The sequence below is a fragment of the Schistocerca serialis genome, chromosome 1 (genome assembly GCF_023864345.2).
Source record: "Schistocerca serialis cubense isolate TAMUIC-IGC-003099 chromosome 1, iqSchSeri2.2, whole genome shotgun sequence".
In the NCBI taxonomy this organism is placed as follows: Eukaryota; Metazoa; Arthropoda; class Insecta; order Orthoptera; family Acrididae; genus Schistocerca; species Schistocerca serialis.
The window spans coordinates 968805774-968827626 of record NC_064638.1 but is presented as its reverse complement, the minus strand read 5'-3'; positions in this window follow the sequence as shown (position 1 = coordinate 968827626).

Below are 21853 nucleotides of genomic sequence, written 5' to 3'. Positions count from 1 at the left end.
TACCGAAATGCTGCAATGTTGTTTTCACGGCAATGGCCGTGTGTGGGCCGGCATTATCACGCAGGAGGATAATGCCTTTGGACAACATACCTCGACGTTTCAACTTGATGGCTCGTCTAAGGCTCTGTAAAGTGACGTGATATCGCTGGGACTTGATGGTGGTTTCCCGTTCCAGGAACTCGACAAGCAGTGGACCTTGCGGTCAAGAAAGAAGGACATAATGACCTTACCAGAACTGGTCTGCACTGCCTTTGATTCATTTGGAAGTGGTGAAGTCGTCTGTTTCCGCTGCTTGCCCTGACGCTTGCTTTCCGATTCAAAATAGTGAAACCTTGTTTCGTCACCTGTGACAGTGCGTGATAGAAAGCCGTATTTCTCCTCATGATAACGCTAAAGATGACTCAAACAAAGAGCCATTCCAGTATTGTGCTGTTCGGCGGTCAGTTGATGGGGAACCCACTGCGCATAGATTTTTCGAAAGTTCACGTGTTGATGCATTATGGTGTGGGCTGTGCCCACGATAATACCCAGTAACCGACGGATCTCGTCCACGGTTATTCTGAGGTTGTCCAAGACTAAACCATTCACTTCCGCAACCAATTACGGTGTGATGACACGATGAGCTTGTACAGGACGAGCATCGTCTTCCATTGACTCGCGTCCCTCATGGAATCTTTTGCGCCATTCCACAACACTGGAACGACTCAGGCTGTACTCACTGTACACAGCCTTCATCCGTCGATATATTTCACGGCCTCTAACTCCCTCCGCGGATAAAAATCGAATCACTCCTCTATGTTCCTTATTACTTGCCTGCATGTTCGATAGTGGACGATAACATGTTTGACCACCTTCTCTTTGGCGTGAAACCACACAGCCGCTACGCAACATCGAACGGTGTGCACGCGTCAGTCTCTCTACCAATAGGTGGCGCCATCATACCCGCAGTTACGTGGTGCCACCTTACGTGTAAGGCAAAGGTGGACGCACTGAGCAGGTTTCATTTGAATGAACCTCATACAAGACGAAGAAAAATTCGCGCACTCAGACCTAGCAGCGCGGTTCCTCACGTACTAAAAATGCAAAAAGTCTGTCACAAAATTTCGTCCTGCGCATATTTCCGGTAGTAAGTGGATGTTAAAGATTGGCCATCTGACAACACTGTAATCTCATGTCCGGTAATTACCTCTGTTAGCATATTGTGGTAGTGCTGTACAGCTGGTGCAGTGGCTGGCGTTTTGGGTTAGGATACAGGAGGTCGATCGTTGAAGTTTGAGTGGAGGGGCATTTTTTTTTTTTAATTTGCCAGTTTCGTTCTGTCATATACATTTACACAGTACAGTGTTTTGTAAATGTGAAAATAACAAGAACTTGGTCAGGTAAGTCAGCAATACGCAGTTGATACAAATGACATGTCATAGGGCCGAATAACTACAAAAACAATATCAATTTCCAGATGCTGAAGATGATTCCACAGTTAAATAACTCAACATCTACTGGTCATTTATAATACATGCAGTTAGTTCGCGCAAATGTAACACGTTAGCAACCAGTGACAATAATAATATCCGCATGAATAATCGCATGACGTTTGCAAAAGAGTACATCATCCTCAGATCAGATGTTCAAAGCGACTTCCTGCACATCCAAATATTGTACGACCTACTGGATCATACAGCTCCTGACTCTTCGCAACATGGCTGCATCCACAGATACAAGAGCAGCATGAACACGCACTATCATTTCTTCCATAAGCATATGAGTCGGCTGAGGGGACTACACATGCTCCTTCAAGTGTTCCCAAAGGAAGAAATCCCGAGAACTAAGCCGGCCGAAGTGGCCGAGCGGTTCTAGGCGCCACAGTCTGGAACCGCGCGACCGCTACAGTCGCAGGTTCGAATCCTGCCTCGGGCATGGATGTGTGTGTTGTCCTTAGGTTAGTTAGGTTTAAGTAGTTCTAAGTTCTAGGGGACTTATGACCTCAGCAGTTGAGTCCCATAGTGCTCAGAGCCATTTGAACCATTTTTTTGCAGCCCATGATCATGCAACATGTGAATGACCGCGCATTGCGAGACACGTAGCTGCCTTGATACGCTACGTGTACTTCGCAGGGATTCTTGGTGTATGACCTCGAGAATATCTTTTCAGTAGCTGGAGTACGACGATTCCGTAGATGATCTGTGTCAGTTGATGGTGGAAAGAGAGAACCTTTCTTCCGAAGCCGAAGCTCGATACGAGGAAGCAAATATTCTTCTGGATGACGTCGACCAAGATATCATGCAGCTTATTCGAGAGCTGTAGCATATCCATATAGTCATCGTTTGTGTACAATATGTGCGAATATTTATGGAGTCTGTCACGTACGCGTTACTCCTCTAGGAATTAGTCGCTGCCTGGTCAACAGCACATAGAATTTAAACGCGTCATTAGCAGCAGAGAGATATTCAACTTAACGCTCGTCACCTCTGCTGTGCATGATTCATCCAGGTGCTGCTCATTGTGAAATGTTCATTTTCGAATCACATTGTTTCCCTTACGGTAATGGACGTGTTGTTTCTACATCTCCATCGATGCGCTTGTCAGACTCAATGCTGAAATAATACATACAAATGACAACCCAGTCTGTAAATTACTTTCAAAGCACGTTGCTAGCCCTACTTGTGACGTAAGGTCCTAACGAAATGTAATGGACCTGAATTTAGGAAGAATATTAGTTGACACTAATCGATGGGACCATTGGCGAAGGGTGTACTGAAAACAGGTTTTGAATCTAGTAGATGCAGTGGTGCGAAACAATTCGCGTCCACAATACAAAGGGCTTTTTTGAAAGGTGACCGATAAACAGTTGTACTTCCATGTCTATGTTCGTTGTACGTAAGTGCAAATGTTTTGTAGAAGACCCACTGTAATCGCTGACGATTAAGACGCCAGATACCGTACCACGCAGACTACATTTCGCTAATAAAAAGATATACCCCTCGATCTAGAATCGAAACCGAGCGAGGTAGCGCACTGGTTAGCACACTGGACTCACATTCAGGAAGATGACAGTTCAAACCCGCGTCCAGCCATGATTTCCTTACTTATCTTCAGGCAAGTGCCACGATTGTTTCGTTGAAAGGATACGGCGGACTTCCTCCGCCTTACTTCCCTAATCCAATGGGACCGATGACCTCGCTGTTTGGCCCCCTCCCACAAATAAACCAACTAACCAACCAGAACTGAGTCCTCGACCTTTTGCGTACTAATCCAAATCACTACCCATTGCACCAACTGCGCAGCATCACTGCTGGATGACGACAGAGGCTATTACATTGTAAAGTTGATACATTAATTTGTTCTGAAAGCGGTGCTGATATTCAAGACAATAAAAGCGGGTTAAAAGCTGTGAGCTATCTGGGGAAGTTAACCTTGCATTACTGAGCAACTGTTTCACCAGGTATCCAGTCTAGCTTACGAAATTCCCAATCAGACTAACATTAATTATAATCTTTTAATAGTCATATAATCTGTTAATAGTCTTACGACAACCGGTGATTATACATATATATATATATATATATATATATATATATAAAGAATTTAAATAAAAAGAAATAAATTAGTTTATATTTGGACATTTATTTTAACATTGATCATTGTTCCGTTAAAATTTCGGCATATTAAACTTGATTCATAACTAAACTGGTGCCTTATTTAGGATTGTGAAAATGTGAGTTTGTAATCTTACAGAACACATCAAATATGGAGCCAAGATTGGGAGACTGCATACAGCACTGCGTTCATAAAATATAACACGAAGAACGTTGAAACATATGCAAGTGGAAATTAACCACAACCATCCGATTCAACTTTCACCCAAAGAAGTTACGTTCGTAGCGCAGTCCTGTCCGTCATGAAGTTACAGCACACTGGTATACTAAATTCATGCTAACTCTCTGTGAAATCTTCACGAAAAGAATAGCTGAGGGCTACTTTGATGATCACACCACATGCTTCACGTAGTCAACTTGGTTTACACAAAGAGTGTAACTCCACAATAGTTTTGATAATTAAAATAAATTACATCGAAACGCAATTTCCGAAAGAAAAACCTCGAATTGGTTGCTATCGTCTTACTATTAACCTGATGGGTCAAACAATTGTATAAGCACGTGGTACTGGTCTCACAAAGTACACCCCCACGTGGGTTGAACATAAAGAAAAGTTGCTATATTGAAAAATATTGTCAAGATGAGACGTTATAATCTCACGCACATTCGCATTTAAGATTGATGATCTTAGTTAGAGTTACGGATCATCAACACGTGGTTCCACTTTACTCACAAAGTAGTGACAAAGCAACTACTGGAAGATATTCTGAACTTCACACTCGAATTACACTGCATTGCATTTTAAGATAACATAAGGTATTTTAGATCCAAGCCTGAAATAAAGGTGATTAAATTTTCAGTTAGGCTGAACTTAAAAAATCCATTGTCCTACGGACTTAGCAGAGACGCGCTTAGCTGGAGATCTTACTTCAGACGCTCGCGGACAGACTGCCTGGGCCCCCTACGGAGGGTGCTTCACAGATACAAACGGAAGTGACCAGAGAGGCAGCTTCCTATACCAACATGACAAGGGACAGACAGGACCATGCTAAGAATAGAAACCTCTTTGCTTTCAGAAAGCGTAGCTACCTGTTCCATCGTTGGTCCTACTGTTCTCTAGCAGACAGGCTTGTCTGCTACCATCAAGCATGCTACTAGAAATACATTTGCACATTCATCCTTTCACACAGAAGGGAATGGGGATGGCCGGCCGGTGTGGCCATGCGGTTCTAGGCACTTCAGTCTGGAACCGCGTGACCGTTACGGTCGCAGGTTCGAATCCTGCCTCGGGCATGGATGTGTGTGATGTCCTTAGGTTATTTAGGTTTACGTAGTTCTAAGTTCTAGGAGACTGATGACCACAGATGTTAAGTCCCATAGTTCTCAGAGCCATTTGAACCATTTGAAGGGGGATGACAGTATCTTATCATATACACTATATCAAAGAAAGCGCATGTAGGTTCCATACGAGACTGTGTGACATGAATTACATATAAACTGTGTTTTAAAGTGTAGTAGTGTGACAGATCGTTCTTGTTTACGTGTAAAAGTAACACGTTCCACTCCTCAGTCTCCTCCCAGATAGAGTCAGAAACACAACAGTAAATTTAGAAGTGGAATTTATGCCGTAAATGACAATAGATTTAAGAAATTAACATGAAAGGAATCCAACAGAGTTCAATATGTGATTACAGTGTTGCCATATTTCCAATGTTCAACATCCATATAATCCCAGAAATATGTGCAGGATGAAATTTTGCGAATGGATATTGATGTACTGGGAGTCTCAGAAATGAGATGGCCAAACGCTGGCGACTTTTGGTCAGGGGATTACAGAATCATACACACTGGAACAGCACAAGACAGTCCCGGGATTGCAGGAGTGGGAATTATCCTCAATAAAGAGATGGGGTTAAGAGTAAAAGGATTTGTTCAACATAGTGAGAGGATAATTTATGTCCGATTGGAAACTAAACCAAGAAACACAATCATAATGCAAGTATACATGCCAACTACGAGGCACGAGGATGATGAAATCGACATGATGTATGACCACCTTGAAAAAGTAATTGGCAGAATTAAAGGAGCTGAAAACCTTGTCATCATGGGAGATATGAATGCCGTTGTTGGGGAAGGTAAAGAAGAGGATGTGGCAGGGAATTTTGGATTAGGATTAAGAAATGAAAGAGGGGATAAACTTGTAGAATTCTGCCAAAGAAATAAACTTTGCATTACAAATACCTTCTTTAATCATCATCCAAGAAGAAGATATACTTGGAAAATGCCAGGTGACATTAACAGATACCAAATTGACTTCATTTTAGTGAAGCAAAGATTTAAAAACCAAGTTAAGGACAGCAGATCATATCCAGGCTGTGATGTGGAAAGTGACCACATACTCGTTATGATGACGACTGAACTAAAATTCAAGAACATAAAAAGAATAAGTACATGTAAATGGGATTTGACAAACCTGAAAAACGAAAATACACTGAAGCACTATCAACTAGAAACAGACAAGAAAACAAATACACATGGCTGCAATGACATCCAAAGCAGCTGGGGAAAAATAAAAACTGGTATTTTAGAAGCAGCAGAAGAAGTAATAGGAAAAGAAAGGACAGAGAAAAGGAAGGAATGGATCACTAATGACCTACTAAATATGATGGAAGAAAGAAGGAAATTAAAAAATTCTGTGAAGAAGGAAGACCAAGAGAAATACAAGAGTCTGAAAAACAGAATCAACAGAGAGGCAAAAGAGCAAGAGAAAAATACCTTGATGATCTCTGTATTTCAGTTGAGGACAACATGAGCAAGGGAAATATCGACAAGGCCTATAAATGTGTGAGACATTGCTTTGGAGACAGAAGAAACAAGTGTAGGGCTGTGATGGATGAAAATGGCAATATGTTGGATGACGATGATGAAGTTGCAAGAAGATGGAAACAATATACAGGAAAACTATACAGCGGACCAGACCAGTCTGAATACATCATGGAAGAAGAAACAGAAGTAGATGCACACAACATAGGTGAACCTATATTAAAGGTAGAGTTTGAACTAGCTCTGAAAAAATTGAAAAACAACAAATCGCCTGGTGTAGACAATATCCCAGCCAAACTTCTGAAATCTGGAGGAGCAAAACTGAATCAGGAGATGTATAATCTTGTTTTTAACATGTACGAGCAGGGTAAAATTCCTACAGACTTTGAGAAAAACGTTATGATCCCCATTCCAAAGAAGGCAAATGCTACAAGATGTGAAAATTATAGGACACTCAGCCTAGTTACTCACGCCTCTAAAGATAAGAATCTGAAAACATACATAGCTTTCGTAGATGTAGAGAAAGCCTTTGATAATGTTAAATGGGATAAAATGTTTGAGGTACTCAAAAAAGTAGGAATAGACCATAAAGATAGAAAAATGATATGGAACCTGTACAAAAACGAGACAGCTGTTATCCGTGGACGGACAAAACAAGAAGAGGTTCAGCTACGGAAAGGTGTCTGACAAGGTTGCGCACTATCCCCTGTTATCTTTAACGTATACATTGAAGAGGCGCTGAAAAAAGTAAGGGAAAATTCACAGACAGGTGTAGTAATTCATGGCCAACGAATAGATAAGATATGCCGATGATATAGCTGTCCTGGCTGAAAGTGAAGAAGATCTTGTAGTCCTACTGAATAGAATGGATAAAGTTATGGGTGAATAATATAATATGAGAATTAATAAAGCAAAAACAAAAGTAATGGCATGCGACAAAGAAGATCAAGTGAAAGTCCAAGTTCATGTAGGCAATGAACTGCTTGAACAAGTTGATAAATTTACTTATCTGGGCAGTAATATTACCAGGGATGGAAGGAGCAAGGCAGAAGTGAGAAGTAGAATAGCTCAAGCAAAGGCTGTTTTTAACAAGAAGAAATACATATTAACATCTAAGAGCATCAGCCTTGAAACCAGGAAAAGATTTTTGAAATCATATGTGTGGAGTGCGGCATGCTATGGGTGTGAAACATGGACTCTCGGGACAGAGGAACAGCAGAAGCTAAATTCTTTTGAAATGTGGTGCTATAGACGCATGCTCAAAATAAAATGGATCGACAAGGTCACAAACGAAGTGGTTCTGGAAAGAGCAGGTGAGAAGAAAAGCTTCTGGAGTTTCATTGTTAAAAGAAGAATGCAATTTACAGGCCATCTATTAAGACATAAAGGACTCCTGAACACAATCATAGAGGGATATGTCGAGGGAAAAAGACCAAGAGGAAGACCACGACTGAGGTACATGGATCAAATCGTGAAAGATGTGGGATGTAACACCTATAAAGAAATGAAGAGGAAAGCTGAAAGACGCACAGAATGGAGACAAGCTGCCATTGTAGCTGTTGCGAACCAATCCTTGGATTGACCACTACAGGAGAAGAAGAAGAAGAAATTTTGCGACAGACATTTTTGTATTGTTAGTATGTGAGGAATCGCGCTACGAAGTCCGAGAGCGCGAATTTTTCTTCGCCCTGTTAGTTATATTTGATTATGGTCACTCGTCCGTGTGAGGATTGCCTGTGCTTTGTAAATTTCAAAAACAACACCACGTGCGGAAGGGTGCATGCGGCGTGGCGTCGGAGTGCGCGGCTGGTGTAGGGGAGGGGTGTGCCACTGTGCCAGGCAGCGGCGTAGGCAGCACAGCACACCACGCCAGCTGCGCGCAGAGCGCGGGCCGAATTACCATCAGCGGCAGGCCGACGGCCGGCGCGGGACCGCCGGCAGCTGTAACGGTGCGCCGCCGCGCCGACCACAAACACACACACACACACACACACACACACACACAGCTGACAGTACTCGGCCGCGCCTCGCACCAGACCAATGGGAATGCAGCGCAGGTCAAAGCGTTCCTGCGTAAAGCAGCGCACGCTTGAAATTAGTGACATCCGTGATGAGACAATTAATTATTTCATAGAAACGAGGAAAATAATAACACTCCAAAGTTTGGTTGATTGTGAAGCTATTGAGGGTGACTATCCTGACAGAGTATGACAGAACCGCGTGTGTGCTCTATATCGCTTTTTATCCCTCTTTCATTTCTTGTTAGGACGTGTAATAAAGTAAATAAACTGTTTCAACATTATTGCTAGCAATGAGGAAGAGTTCATAAATCTTTTATTTTCGATGAAATATCTGTGCTTGCTACAATAATGATATACATTGATGGGAAAAAATCCCAAGACAAGAAAATAAGTAATGCAGAGTAATAAAATAACGAGATAACATTTGACTAGGTAACATATTTAACTAATAACATTGCAAGATCACAAGACAATGTAAGAATGACATAAACTACTGCAAATGTGAAATCCCGGTATATTAAAAACCGCTGTAACTGATAGAATGTTGAATGGAAGCATCCAAATGTGCATGCGTTGTTTTGTACAGGCAGTAGTAGCCGACCGAGACAGAGGAAGCAACAGGGAAGTAACCGCTTTTGTGTCATTAACGAGTTCCTAACCAGGAGCGAATTTTGTTGTATCATTTGTATGCTTTAATAGTTTAATTTCTTGAGTTTCTGCGTGTTTAATATCTAATAGCACCAGTTCTCGCGTTTTCGTTTGTGTCAGAAAGTAAACCGATTTTGTGACATATTAAACGTTACTAATCAGGGAAAAATTATTTACTTTCACCTGAGTGCTTCGGTAGTTAGGTTTTCGAATATTTGCGTATTACTAGACACAGTTGGTGCGGTTTCGTCAGGTTCTACAGTAACGTAGCGCAGCACGTGCCGATAGTCCATTTATCTGCATAGTTTAGTTTTCCACTGTCTTTAGTATGGACAGGGACTGCGATTGTTGTGAGCGGATGCGAGCCGAGTTGGTGACACTTCGCTTCAGGCTGTGATGGCTTCGGTTACACAGCTTGAGGCTGCAGTGGATGGGCACCAGTGTTGTGGGTCGGCCGTGGGGATCCAACGGACGTTCAGCACGTCAGAGTCCTCCGATCGGTCCTCACCGGTGGACAACCCAGTTACTGCTCGCACTGAGGCTGACCTCTCACCTGTGGTCGAGTGGGAAATAGCCCCGGGGCGGAACAAGGGTCTAAAAGCTTCCAAGACAGCCACACGTAAGGTGGTGGTGGTGGTTGTTGGGATGTTTAAGGGGGACTAAACCGCACGTAAGGCCTCCCCGGTGTGTCTGACAAACAGGTTCCAGGTGCTGTCTGTGTTTGACACTTTCGATGAGCCATGTGCTGTCGCCTGTCCTGTTTCAGGGGAAACCACTGCAAGATCTGGGCAATCACAGAGGGTGGGATTAATGGTAGTTGGGAGTTCCAGCGTTAGGCGCTCTATGGGGTCTCTTAGGGACTTGGCCGAGAAGGAGGGTAAGAAATCCAATGTGCACTCCATGTGCATTCCGAGTGGAGACGTCCCAGATGTGGAAAGGGTCCTCCTGGATGCCATGAAGAGCACAGGGTGCAGCCAAGGTGGAGGCTCAAGTCGGTAGCAATGATGTGTGTCACAAGAGATTCTCTCTGGTTTCGAGCAGCTAACAGAAGTGTTAAAGGCTGCCAGTCTTGCTTACCAGATGAAAGCAGAGCTGACCATTTGCAGCATATTCGACAGGACCGATTTCGGAACTCTGGTACAGAGGGTCTGAATCAGAGGAGGATCTGAATCAGAGGCTCAGGTGGTTCTGCGACCTTGTAGACTGCAGATTCCTCGACTTGCGCCAAAGGGTCGTTGGATTTCGGGTGCCGCTGAATAGGTCAGGTGTCCGCTATACGCAGAAGGCGGTTACACGGTAGCAGGGGTGGTGTGGCGTGGACTGGGCGGTTTTTTAGGTTAGAAGGTCTCGGGAAAACACAAGAAGGACTTCAGTCACAAAGGGTGCAGACCGAACACAGGAAGAACGTAGATACAGGAACCATTGGAATAACAATTCTAAATTGTCGTAGCTGTGTTGGGAAAGTACCAGAGCTACTAGCGCTAATAGAAAGCACTGATGCTCAAATAATTATAGGCACTGAACGCTGGTTAAAGCCGGATATAAGCTCAGCCTAACGGTGTTCCGAAAGGATAGGCTAAACACGGTTTGCGGTGCGTGTTTGTTGCTGTCAGAAGTAGTTTATCTTGTCGCGAAATTGAAGTAGATACATCCTGTGAGTTAGTACGGGCAGAGATAATTGTTGGCAACCGGAATAGAATAATAATTGTATCTTTTTACCGACCTCCCAATTCAGATGATACAGTTGCCGAAAGGTTCAAAGAAAACTTGAGTTTGATTTCAAACACGTACCCGACTCATACGATAATAGTTGGTGGTGACTTTAATTTACCCTCGACATGTTGGCGAAACTTCGTGTTTAATTCGGAAAGTACGCATAAAATACCACCCGAAATTGCGCTCAATGCGTTCTTTGAAAGTTATTTCGACCAGTTACCTCGTATTTCATGAGCCCAGGCGAACAGTAAACGGTTGTGAAAACACACTTGACGTCTTACAAACAAAAATCCTGATTTAATAACGATCATCAAAACCGTTTCAGGGATTAATGAACACTGGGTTGTCGTAGCGAGATTGATATCGTAATCCCCAAATCCTCAAAAAATAAGCGAAAAATATACCTACTCAGAAAAGCAGATGAAAATTCACTTGCCGCCTTCCTGAGAGACAATTTCCACTCATTGCAGATTAATAATATAAGTGTAGACCAGATGTGGTTTAAATTCAGAGAAATAGTATCGGCAGCAATTGACAGATTTATACCGAATAAATTAACAAACGATGGAGCTGATCCTCCTTGGTACAAAAAACGAGTTAAAACACAGTTGCAAAAACAACGAAACAAACATTCCAAATTTAATCAGACACAAAATCCCCGAGATTGACGATCTTTTACAAAAGCTAGAAATTTAGCGCGGACTTTGCCTCGAAACCTGGCAGAAAATCCAAAGAGATACTGGTCGTATATGAAATATGTTAGCGGCAAGAAACAATCAATGCCTTCTTTGCGCGGTAGCAATGGAGATACTATCGAAGACAGTGCTGCCAAAGCAGAGTTACTAAACACAGCCTTCCGAAAAGCCTTCTCAAAAGAAGACGAAGTGAATATTTCAGAATTCTAATCGAGAACAGCTGCCAACATGAGTAACGCAGATGTAAATACCCTCGGAGTAGTGAAGTAACTTATTTCACTTCATAAAAGCAAGTGTTCTGGTCCAGAATGTATACCAATTAGGTTCCTTTCGGAGGATGCTGATGGATTAGCTCCATACATAACAATCATATAGAACTGTTCGTTCGACGAATGATGCGAACCCAAAGACTGGAAAGTTGCATAGGTCACACCAACAATCAAGATAGGTAGCAGGACTAATCCACTACATCAGAGGCCCATATCGTTAACGTCGATATGCAGCAGGATTTTAGAACATATACTGTGTTCGAACATTATAAAGTACCTCGAAGAAAACGGTCTATTGACACACAGTCAGCCGGCCGCGGTGATCAAGCGGCTCTAGACGTTTCAGTCCGGAACCGCGCGACTGCTAATGGCACAAGTTTGAATACTGCATCGGGCATGGATGTGTGTGATGTTCTTAGGTTAGTTAGGTTTAAGTAGTTCTAAGTTCTAGGAGACTGATGACCTCAGATGTTAAGTCCCATTGCGCTCAGAGGCATTTTTTTTACAGACAGTCAACACGGGTTTAGAAAACATCGTTCCTGTGAAACACAACTAGCTCTTCATTCAAATGAAGTGTTGAGTGCTATTGAAAAGGGATTTCAGATCGATTCCGTATTTCTGGATTTACGGAAGGCTTTTGACACTGTACCACACAAACGGCTGGTAGTGAAATTGCTTGCTTATGGAATATTATCTCAGTTATGTGACTGGTTTTGTAATTTCGTGTCAGAGAGGTCACAGTTCGTAGTACTTGACGGAAAGTCATCGAGTGAGACAGAAGCGATTTCTGGCGTTCCACAAGGTAGTGTTGTAGGCTCTTTGCTGTTCCTTATTTATACAAACGATTTGGGAGATAATCTGAGCAGTCGTCTTCGGTTGTTTACCTATGACGCTGTCGTTTACCGACTAATAAAGTCATCAGAAGATCAAAACAAACTGCAAAACGATTTAGAAGAAATATCGGAATAGTGCGAAAAGTGGCAGTTGACCCTAAACAATGGAAAGTGAGAGGTCATCCACATGAGTGCTAAAAGGAACTCCTTAAACTTCGGTTACTCGATAAATCAGTCTAATCTGAAAGCCGTAAATTCAACTAAATGCCTATGTATTACAATTACGAACAACTTAAATTGGAAGGAACACATAGAAACTGTTGTGCTGAAGGCTAACCAAAGGCTGCGTTTTATTGGCCGGACACTTAGAAAATGTAACAGACCTAGTAGGGAGACTGCCTACACTACGGTTGTCCGTCCTCTTTTAGAATACTGCTGCGCGGTGTGGGATCCTTACCAGACAGTACTGACGGAGTACATCGAAAAAGTTCAAAGAAAGGCAGCACATTTTGTATTATCGCGAAGTATGGGAGAGAGTGTCAGAGAAATGGTACAGGATTTGGGCTGGAAATCATTAAAAGAAAGGCGTTTTTCGTTGAGGTGGAAACTTCTCACGAAATTCCTGTCTCCAACTTTCTCCTCTGAATGCGAAAATATTTTGTTGACACCGACCTACATAGGGAAGAACGATCATCACGATAAAATAAGGGAAATTAGAGTTCGTACGGAAAGATAAAGGTGTTCATTCTTTCCGCGTGCTATACGAGACAGTCCGCAGCTAGTGGTTGTGCGGTAGCGTTCTCGCTTCCCACGCTCGGGATCCCGGGTTCGATTCCCGGCGGGGTCGGGGATTTTCTCTGCCTTGTGATGACTGGGTGTTGTGTGATGTCCTTAGGTTAGTTAGGTTTAAGTAGTTCTAAGTTCTTGGGGACTGATGACCGTATATGTTGAGTCCCATAGTGCTCAGAGCCATTTGAACCATTTTTATACGAGACTGGAATAACAGAGAATTACGAAGGTGGTTTGGTGAATCCTCTGCCAGGCACTTGAATGTGATTTGCAGAGTATCCATGTAGATGTAGAAGTAGATGTACAGTTTTCGGATGTCAGTTTTTGGAGTGGAGTTGCATGCCTTGTTGCATTTGGTCGGACAATACAGGGTTGGTTAAACCTGTTTGTGGATGAAGGTGGAGTTTTCGTTTGAAGATGTCCCATATGTGCTCGATTGGAGACACATTTCGTCATCGAGCTGGCGTTACAGCAGCGATATGCGGGTTATCCTTATGCTGTACATGAATGGCAGCTTAACCGGTCGAATCACTAAATTACCGTACAAATTTGGAATCAGGGTGCGAAAGTGCTCTTGCTGTCAAACGAAATCGCACCCCAGGCATTATTTCCAAGTGTAGGTCCAGTGTGTCTAGCGTCTGACAGGCTGGTTGCAGGCATTCAACTGGTCTCTTTCTAATCAACACTTGGTCACCCCTGGCACCGAGGTGGAATCGGGTTTCAAAAGAAAACGCAACAGACCTAGATCTTGCCCTGCACTGAGCTCTCGCTTGAAATCTCTCTAGTCGCAAATGGCGGTGGTTTGGGGTCAGGGGAATGAACGCAACAGGGCGTCTGCTCGGAGCTGCCCTTTAAGGGGCTCCGGAATGCCCTATTCTTGCAATGTTAAAATAACGCTTATAAATTACATCTTTCCTCACAAAGTATTTGAGGTAGGAAGTTGAACTTTTTACAGATTATTTATTGGAATATGGGCTACAACTTAACACAGGGATTTTACAAAATTTTAGTTCAGTTGTTAAAGATGATTTTTTTCAATTGTAATGAAAATTCACAACATTTTTTTGCAATTTTTTATTTATATATTCAAAAATATACAGTTTTTTGGAAAAAGGCTGTGTTAAATTATGCAGAAGGTACTGTGTAACATTTACTGAAAGTTTGAAACAAATATGTTTGGAAGATCCTTAGAAAATATGTAATTAGTATGAGAAAATAAAAGTTTTGGGAATCGAGCGACAAAGATTGGATTAACTTTTTAGTGCATTCCAGGTCCATAGGATGGATTATCTTCATCCTCTGCAAACTCCTCCTCCAGCTTCCTCTTGTTCCTCCTCCTGTTTACTCTTGCTTGTATTTCTAGACTCTTTACAGCCCTGTCTGCAGCCCGAAGGCGTTCCTTGTCTAAAGCAAGCATCGCTCGTTGTTGTGTTCGTAGATTTTGCTACCATTTTCTTCAGTTGCAGTTACTGCAACACTGTTCCAAAAGGTGGTCATGTATGAACACTTATCACATTTCAGTTGTATTTCACTAGCAAGTCCTACGTGCTTTATTATGGAGAGTTCCAGACCAACTTCACTACAATGAATACATCTTACACAGTTTGAAAAAATTCCTTTGAGAACCGACATATCAAATATTTCATTCACATCCGACTCGCCCATAAACCATTCATAGTTTTTACTCATTGAACCAAGCTTATTCTGTGAAGTATTTTCTTTCCCACTTTGACTTCTATGGGCAGGTGTACTTGAAAGGTTAGGTTCACTCACTTGGTTATCGTCTTTATTGTTTACAGTCATAACACTTACCTTTGGCTTTCCAACATTTCTCCTTTTCTTAAAAGCCTTCTGAGGATTTCTAATGACTTTACTTTTACTCATTATTATACTTCAACAAAACAGAGACTCAAGAAACAGAATTAATTACGAATATTTTCGAGATAACGACAGAGTAAATAAACGTGAAACAATCGACAATCACACCAGCGATATATATTGAATCATCACAGGTTAGCCACAACACATACTTTATCTCACATCACTAAAATGTACCTGATGAACACAGACGTTAATAATAACACCATTTGACAGCAGTTTAACAGCGCCACAGTGGGTCACGCCCATGTAGAACACATTTCAAAAAAAATTTAAAAATAGTTGTAGTCTTCGGAATTGAATAAATTATATATCTATTAAAAGGTAATAGTCTGCAGATCCAGAAAACGCAAGAAAGTAAAAATTGAACTTTTCATGATTTTGAGCCTTTCCGGAGCCCCTTAAGTAACCGATTTCTAACAGTTCGTCGTGTCACTGTGGTGCTAACTGCTACTCAAATTGCGGCTGCAGACGCAGTACGATGCGCCAGAGCCATAAGCCGAACACGATGGTCTTCCCTCTCGGTAGTGCCACGTGGCTGTCCGGAGCTCGGTATTCTTATGACCGTACAGTCTCATGACCACCGCTGCCAGCAGTCATCTACAGTCGCTACATTACTGCCAAGTACTTCTGTAATATCACAGAAGGAACATCCAGCTTCTTGTAGCCCTATTACATGACCTACTTCAATTTCAGTGATGTGATGATACATTTGTGTCGCATTAAACGCATTCTAAACTGACATCAACTTACTACGTACAATCACAAGGGTGACTAACGCTCATGTTTGCAACATGTATTTAAAGCAAACCTGATTTTCAGCGTCACATTGGCGCCACTAGTGCCACTCTTACGCGACTGGTGCGAAATCTGACTAGACATAATCTTTCTGATGTATAAACACACCGCCCGCATCTCGTGGTCGTGCGGTAGCGTTCTCGCTTCCCACGCCCGGGTTCCCGGGTTCGATTCCCGGCGGGGTCAGGGATTTTCTCTGCCTTGTGATGGCTGGGTGTTGTGTGCTGTCCTTAGGTTAGTTAGGTTTAAGTAGTTCTAAGTTCTAGGGGACTGATGACCATAGCTGTTAAGTCCCATAGTGCTGAGAGCCATTTGAACGATATAAACACACCTACCAACTTTCATTCATGTCCCACAACTTCTTCTTGGCGTTGACCCATTTTTTTCCGTCACTGTAGATAGCTGATAAGCAACAAGAAATAGTACACTATACCAGAAGTGGAGTTACTGCTCAGTAGCCGGCCGGACTGGAAGTGCGGTTCTAGGCGCTACAGTCTGGAGCCGAGGGACCGCTCCGGTCGCAGGTTCGAATCCTGCCCCGGGCATGGATGTGTGTGACGTCCTTAGGTTAGTTAGGTTTAAGTAGTTCTAAGTTCTAGAGGACTGATGGCCTCAGCAGTTAAGTCCCACAGAGCTCAGAGCCATTTGAACCATTTGATGATGGAGTTACTCGTTCAGCACGTATTCACCCACCAATGAGCACATTTGTCCAAACGATGCATGACATGGCAGACACCTGGCTCGTGGAAGCCTGTATTTTGCTGTTTGGGAAACGTTCCTCCTTAAAAGTCGCAACTTCGTCGCTATGGAAACGCCCATAGGAGATTGTTTCTACGGAGTGAGCCAGAAGTAACGATCGGAAAGTATTCAAGTAACTTAAGACATAGTTTCACTGTTGCATGCATGTGTAAATGTATTCTAGGTTAAAAATAATGATCCCTGGCTATATTACGCCTGTCGTCTGGCTGAGGTCACTCGTATTACGATGGTGAATCAAATATAACCCGGAATTATTGTTTTACGGCCTTTTTGTTGAAGGAGAGCGGCGCGATCTCCGTTCATCGTTACTTTCGTTTCCAGTGATTGTTTTCCACTGATACAACGTTGTCGTACCGTTTCTTTACTCAGAATCGCAGTGTCAGGGTAAGAGGTACCATCATCTCTTCCACTACGCATTATAATCAAATTACTCACAACACCGAGCGTAAAACCACCCTAAATTTAAAAAATGCTTGCGCACACTTCGAGAACGGCACCCTGAGAAGGAAAGTGCATGCATGGCACAAACAGTTGTGCGAGGTCGAGAAACAGTTGAGAATGCAGCTCACCGACCTCGCCGGAGGACAGCATGACTGGGGAGACTATAAGCACTGTTGGACTGCTTACCAAAGACGATCACCGAGTAACAGTTGCTGAAATTGATCTGATGTTTGCATCAGCGTTGCGCTCAGGCGATGATTCTTCGGATTTCGGACGGTGTCCGAAGAGCACAAGCGTAATCGTCTCTGGTTCGTTTACACTTTGCCAAACTAAAGCAGAATATTTTTTTCACCTGGCTTTGAGCTGCGCTGAAACGTGACTGTTCTGATACACCCAAGAATTAGGAGAAAAAACAGCGCTTAATGGTGCAAAAAGGACGAAACTGCACCTGTCACAGCTAGAAACCGATTTCTTGCAGGCAAAATTCCTGGAACAGTTTTTTGCTGTTGTTGATTTTAAAAGAGTTGTTCTCATTTATGTTTTCCATTTATGTTATTCATTTATGTTTTCCAGTGTACAATGTACACTGCATACTATCACTTAGTTTTGGACCAAAGAAAACATAAGAATCGCCAGAAAAGGTGCGCAACACCAATCCGGGATGTGATCGTCCTTCATAACAATTCTCAACCCCACACAGATGCCCGATCTCAACAAAAAATTCAGGATATGTTCTGGACCACACTACAACACCCTCTTTACATTCTGGACTTACCGCCTTGCAGTTGTAATTTCTTTGGACCACTGAAGGAGGCAGTTGGAGGACACAGATTTGGCAACGCTGGCACTGTCGAAGTGTTCGTGCGCAACTGATTGTTGTCGCTGTCACGATCATTTTACGAAAATGGGGTAAAGGAACTGCCTATTGGCTGGGGAAAAATGTGTTTCCCTTTCAGGAGACTATATAGAAGAATAAGCGTCTGTGTAAGAATTTTTCTGAAGACCAAATGAACTTACATAAAAAATTACGGCTCAAATTTCATGCGCTCTCGTGTAACAATGCAGGCGTCACTCCACGAAAATACGGCTTGCGATCGTGTTGGTTTCAAAAATGGGTGTGAGTTCCCAAGGGACCAAACTGCTGAGGTCATCGGTCCCTAGACTTACACACTACTTAAAGTAACTTAAACTAACTTCTGCTAAGAATTGACGCATGGTGCAGGGAATGGCAATTGAATATCAATGTAGGCAAGTGAAATGTGCTGCGAATACATAGAAAGAAAGATCCTATATCATTTATCTACAATGTAGCAGGTCAGCAACTGGAAGCAGTTAATTCCAAAAATTATCTGGGAGTATGCATTAGCAGTGATTTAGAATGGAACGACCATATAAAATTAATCGTCGGTAAAGCACATGCCAGACTGAGATTCATTGGAAGAATCCTAAGGAAATGTAGTCCGAAAACAAAGAAAGTAGGTTACAGTACACTTGTTCGCCCACTGCTTGAATAATGCTCACCAGTGTGGGATCCGCACCAGATAGGGTTGATAGAAGAGATAGAGAAGATCCAACGGAGAGCAGCGCGATTCGTTACAGGATCATTCAGTAATCGTGAAGCCGTTAAGGAGATGATAGGTAAACCCCAGTGGAAGACTCTGCAAGACAGACGCTCAGTACCTCGGTGCGGGCTTTCGTTGAAGTTTCGAGAACATACCTTCACCAAGGAGTCAAGCAGTATATTGCTCCCTCCTACGTATATCTGGCGAAGAGACCATGAGGAAAAAATCAGAGAAATTAGAGTCCACACAGAGGCATATACCGACAATCTTTCTTTCCACGAACAATACGAGACTGGAATAGAAAGCAGAACCGATAGAGGAACTCAATTTAACCTCCACCACACTCCGTCAGGTGGCTTGCGGAGTATGGATGTAGATGTAGATGTAGATGTAGATGTAGGAGAACAACACACACACCCATGCCCAAGGGAGGACTCGAACCTCCGGAGGGAGAGGCCGCGCAAACCGGGACATGGCACCTCAAATCGCGCGGCCACTCCGCGCGGCCGTGTTGATTTTCTTGTGGTCCTGGTGAATGCTACGGAAAGTAGTCGTGTCCTGATTTGCTACCAAGGTAATGCTGAGGTGGAGGTTTGTCTAATAATGGCGGATACACGCAGGTCACAATTGAAGAATGTCTTCTTCTTGGTGTATTGGTGCGTGAAAAGGGACCAATGGGCAGGAAATACAATGGAATTATAGAAAACTATTTAATCGGTTCAAGAAAGAAGCACCAACTGACGCTGATCTTCGGAAACTTGAAAGAAACGCCTTTTCAGCTGGGTGTATGACATATGCATCACATAGTGGAAGACCCAAGAAATATTAAGCGATAATGTAGTCACTGAATGTTTAAATGCATCCCGGCTTCGTTCACCAGCAAAATCGACAAGGAAGCGGTCGGTGGAGACGAAAATTCCCAAAACCTCCATGCGTTGCTGGATGAAGAAGAAATATTACCGTTCATTTTGGCTCGACATCTTCAAAGATTTGTGTAATTATGACATTAGTACGCGACACGATTCATGCGAACAATTACTTGCAGCTTTTCTAGTATTGGTGACCCACCATAAGGCTCCCGGTCTCGAAATGTTTATATCTGGACGAAAGACAAAGACACTTCGGGTAAGCAGAAGCACTTGGCAGCGAATTCGGCTCTATGCCGAGAACGGTAGCATACGATGAATGTGAGATAAAGTATGTATGTAAGAATAATCGTTTCTGTGTTATTCCATTCTCTCATGTATTATTCTACTAGTGCTAGGGAGTAGATTCATTTTCCTGTCGGCCTTTCATGACGCTTTTTGTTTCAATACAATAACATTAAATATTTCGGATAACGACTTCTGGTATACCTTGTACACCTGAAGAAAGAGGACGAAGTTACTGGGAGGCATTTCGGAGGTTGAAGCGCAATATGACAGCCCGAAAATGCTGCACCGGAGGCTGGATCTGTGCAGGTAGGGCTCGACGCTTCGTCATGCCAACCACCATTCACTTTATCAAGAAGTTTTAGATGTATACTCCAGCGACAGTTTGGCCCATACGAAACATAGTCTGATACGATCACATCACGGCAGTCCGAACAAACCCAACAACAACACCTTGTCCAGTGATGGTCCGCAGATACGCCGCTCTCAGACCACCAGGGTCTCGAATTCTCTTGTAGGCCGGATCCACATTCGAGATTATAACTGCTGAAATCCCCCTCCAGACATCTAGATATACATTTCCGTGACTTTCCCTAGACGCTCCACGTGAATACCGGGATGGTTTCCTAGAAAAGGTCAAGGCTAATTACTCCATCCTCTCCTTCTCTAAATCGAGTTTGTCCTCCGTCTGCGATGACTGCGCCGGCCGGAGTGGCCGAGCGGTTCTTCGCGCTACATTCTGGAACCGCGCGACCGCTACGGTCGCAGGTTCGAATCCTGCCTCGGGCATGGAAGTGAGTGCTGTCTTTAGGTTAGTTAGGTTTAAGTAGTTCTAAGTTCTAGGGGACTGATGACCTCAGAAGTTGAGTCCTATAGTGCTCAGAGCCATTTGAACCATTTTTCTGTGATTACTGCGATGTCGACGGGACATTAAACTCTAACTTCCCCTCCCTCGTTCTTCCATGTCTCTTGCGATTTGCATTTCCGTACTGACATGTGATCTTCATTCTTCATGATTCGGACCAGGCTGACCACACTACACCTGTCTGCGCCTCATTACCGGTATGTCATTTGATGGTAAATTGTTACCACACACATTCACCGACTCCGCATGAATTGTTTCTCTGTTTTTCCGCTTCTGTGCAGAAACGTATTACCACACGATTTTACGTTCAACAGTTTATTGGCTGCATATAGTTCCCAATTAGTTGGCATGGTTAACTGCTATACAGATGGAAAGTTTAACGCAAGTCCAGGATAACATTTCTGTGTGAAGTAACTGTTCTAATTAGATATCAGGTAATTGCTTGTTTGCAGTTGATCATGCAACGCACTCTTAAGCTCTACACAAAATAAGGCACACGGTACATCTTTAATTATCTGGTAATAAATATGTGAAAGAGTAAGATTAGTTGCGTGAGTCTTTATAGAGTACATCCCATGTAACGTGAAACCTTCATCTAATTTTATAAACAGTTCAAATGTTGAAACATAGTCAAATACAGGGGCTAATGTTTCGCTGTCTGTTAGCCAATCATTTTTATCTGAGGAGATATTATGAACTCCTTTCGAAATTTAGTGATATTCCAGTACTCTGGTAACGACTAATATAGAGGATTCAAGTGTATTAGTGTTTCATAATACCTATTTCTCATAAAAGCCCAGAATAGTGAGGTTGTCTGCGATGTTGTACTGTCTCAGGCCCGTTTCTCTGCGTGGAATTTGCTACCCAAGTGAAACTGCAACGAATCAACAGATTTCTCTCATACAAATATAGAGTTTCCCACATGATTACGTCCAGTAATCAAAGATTAAAGTTAGATTCCTTGCATGAATAGTTAATTACTAGAGGCATTGATACCTGTTGAAGGAAGAGG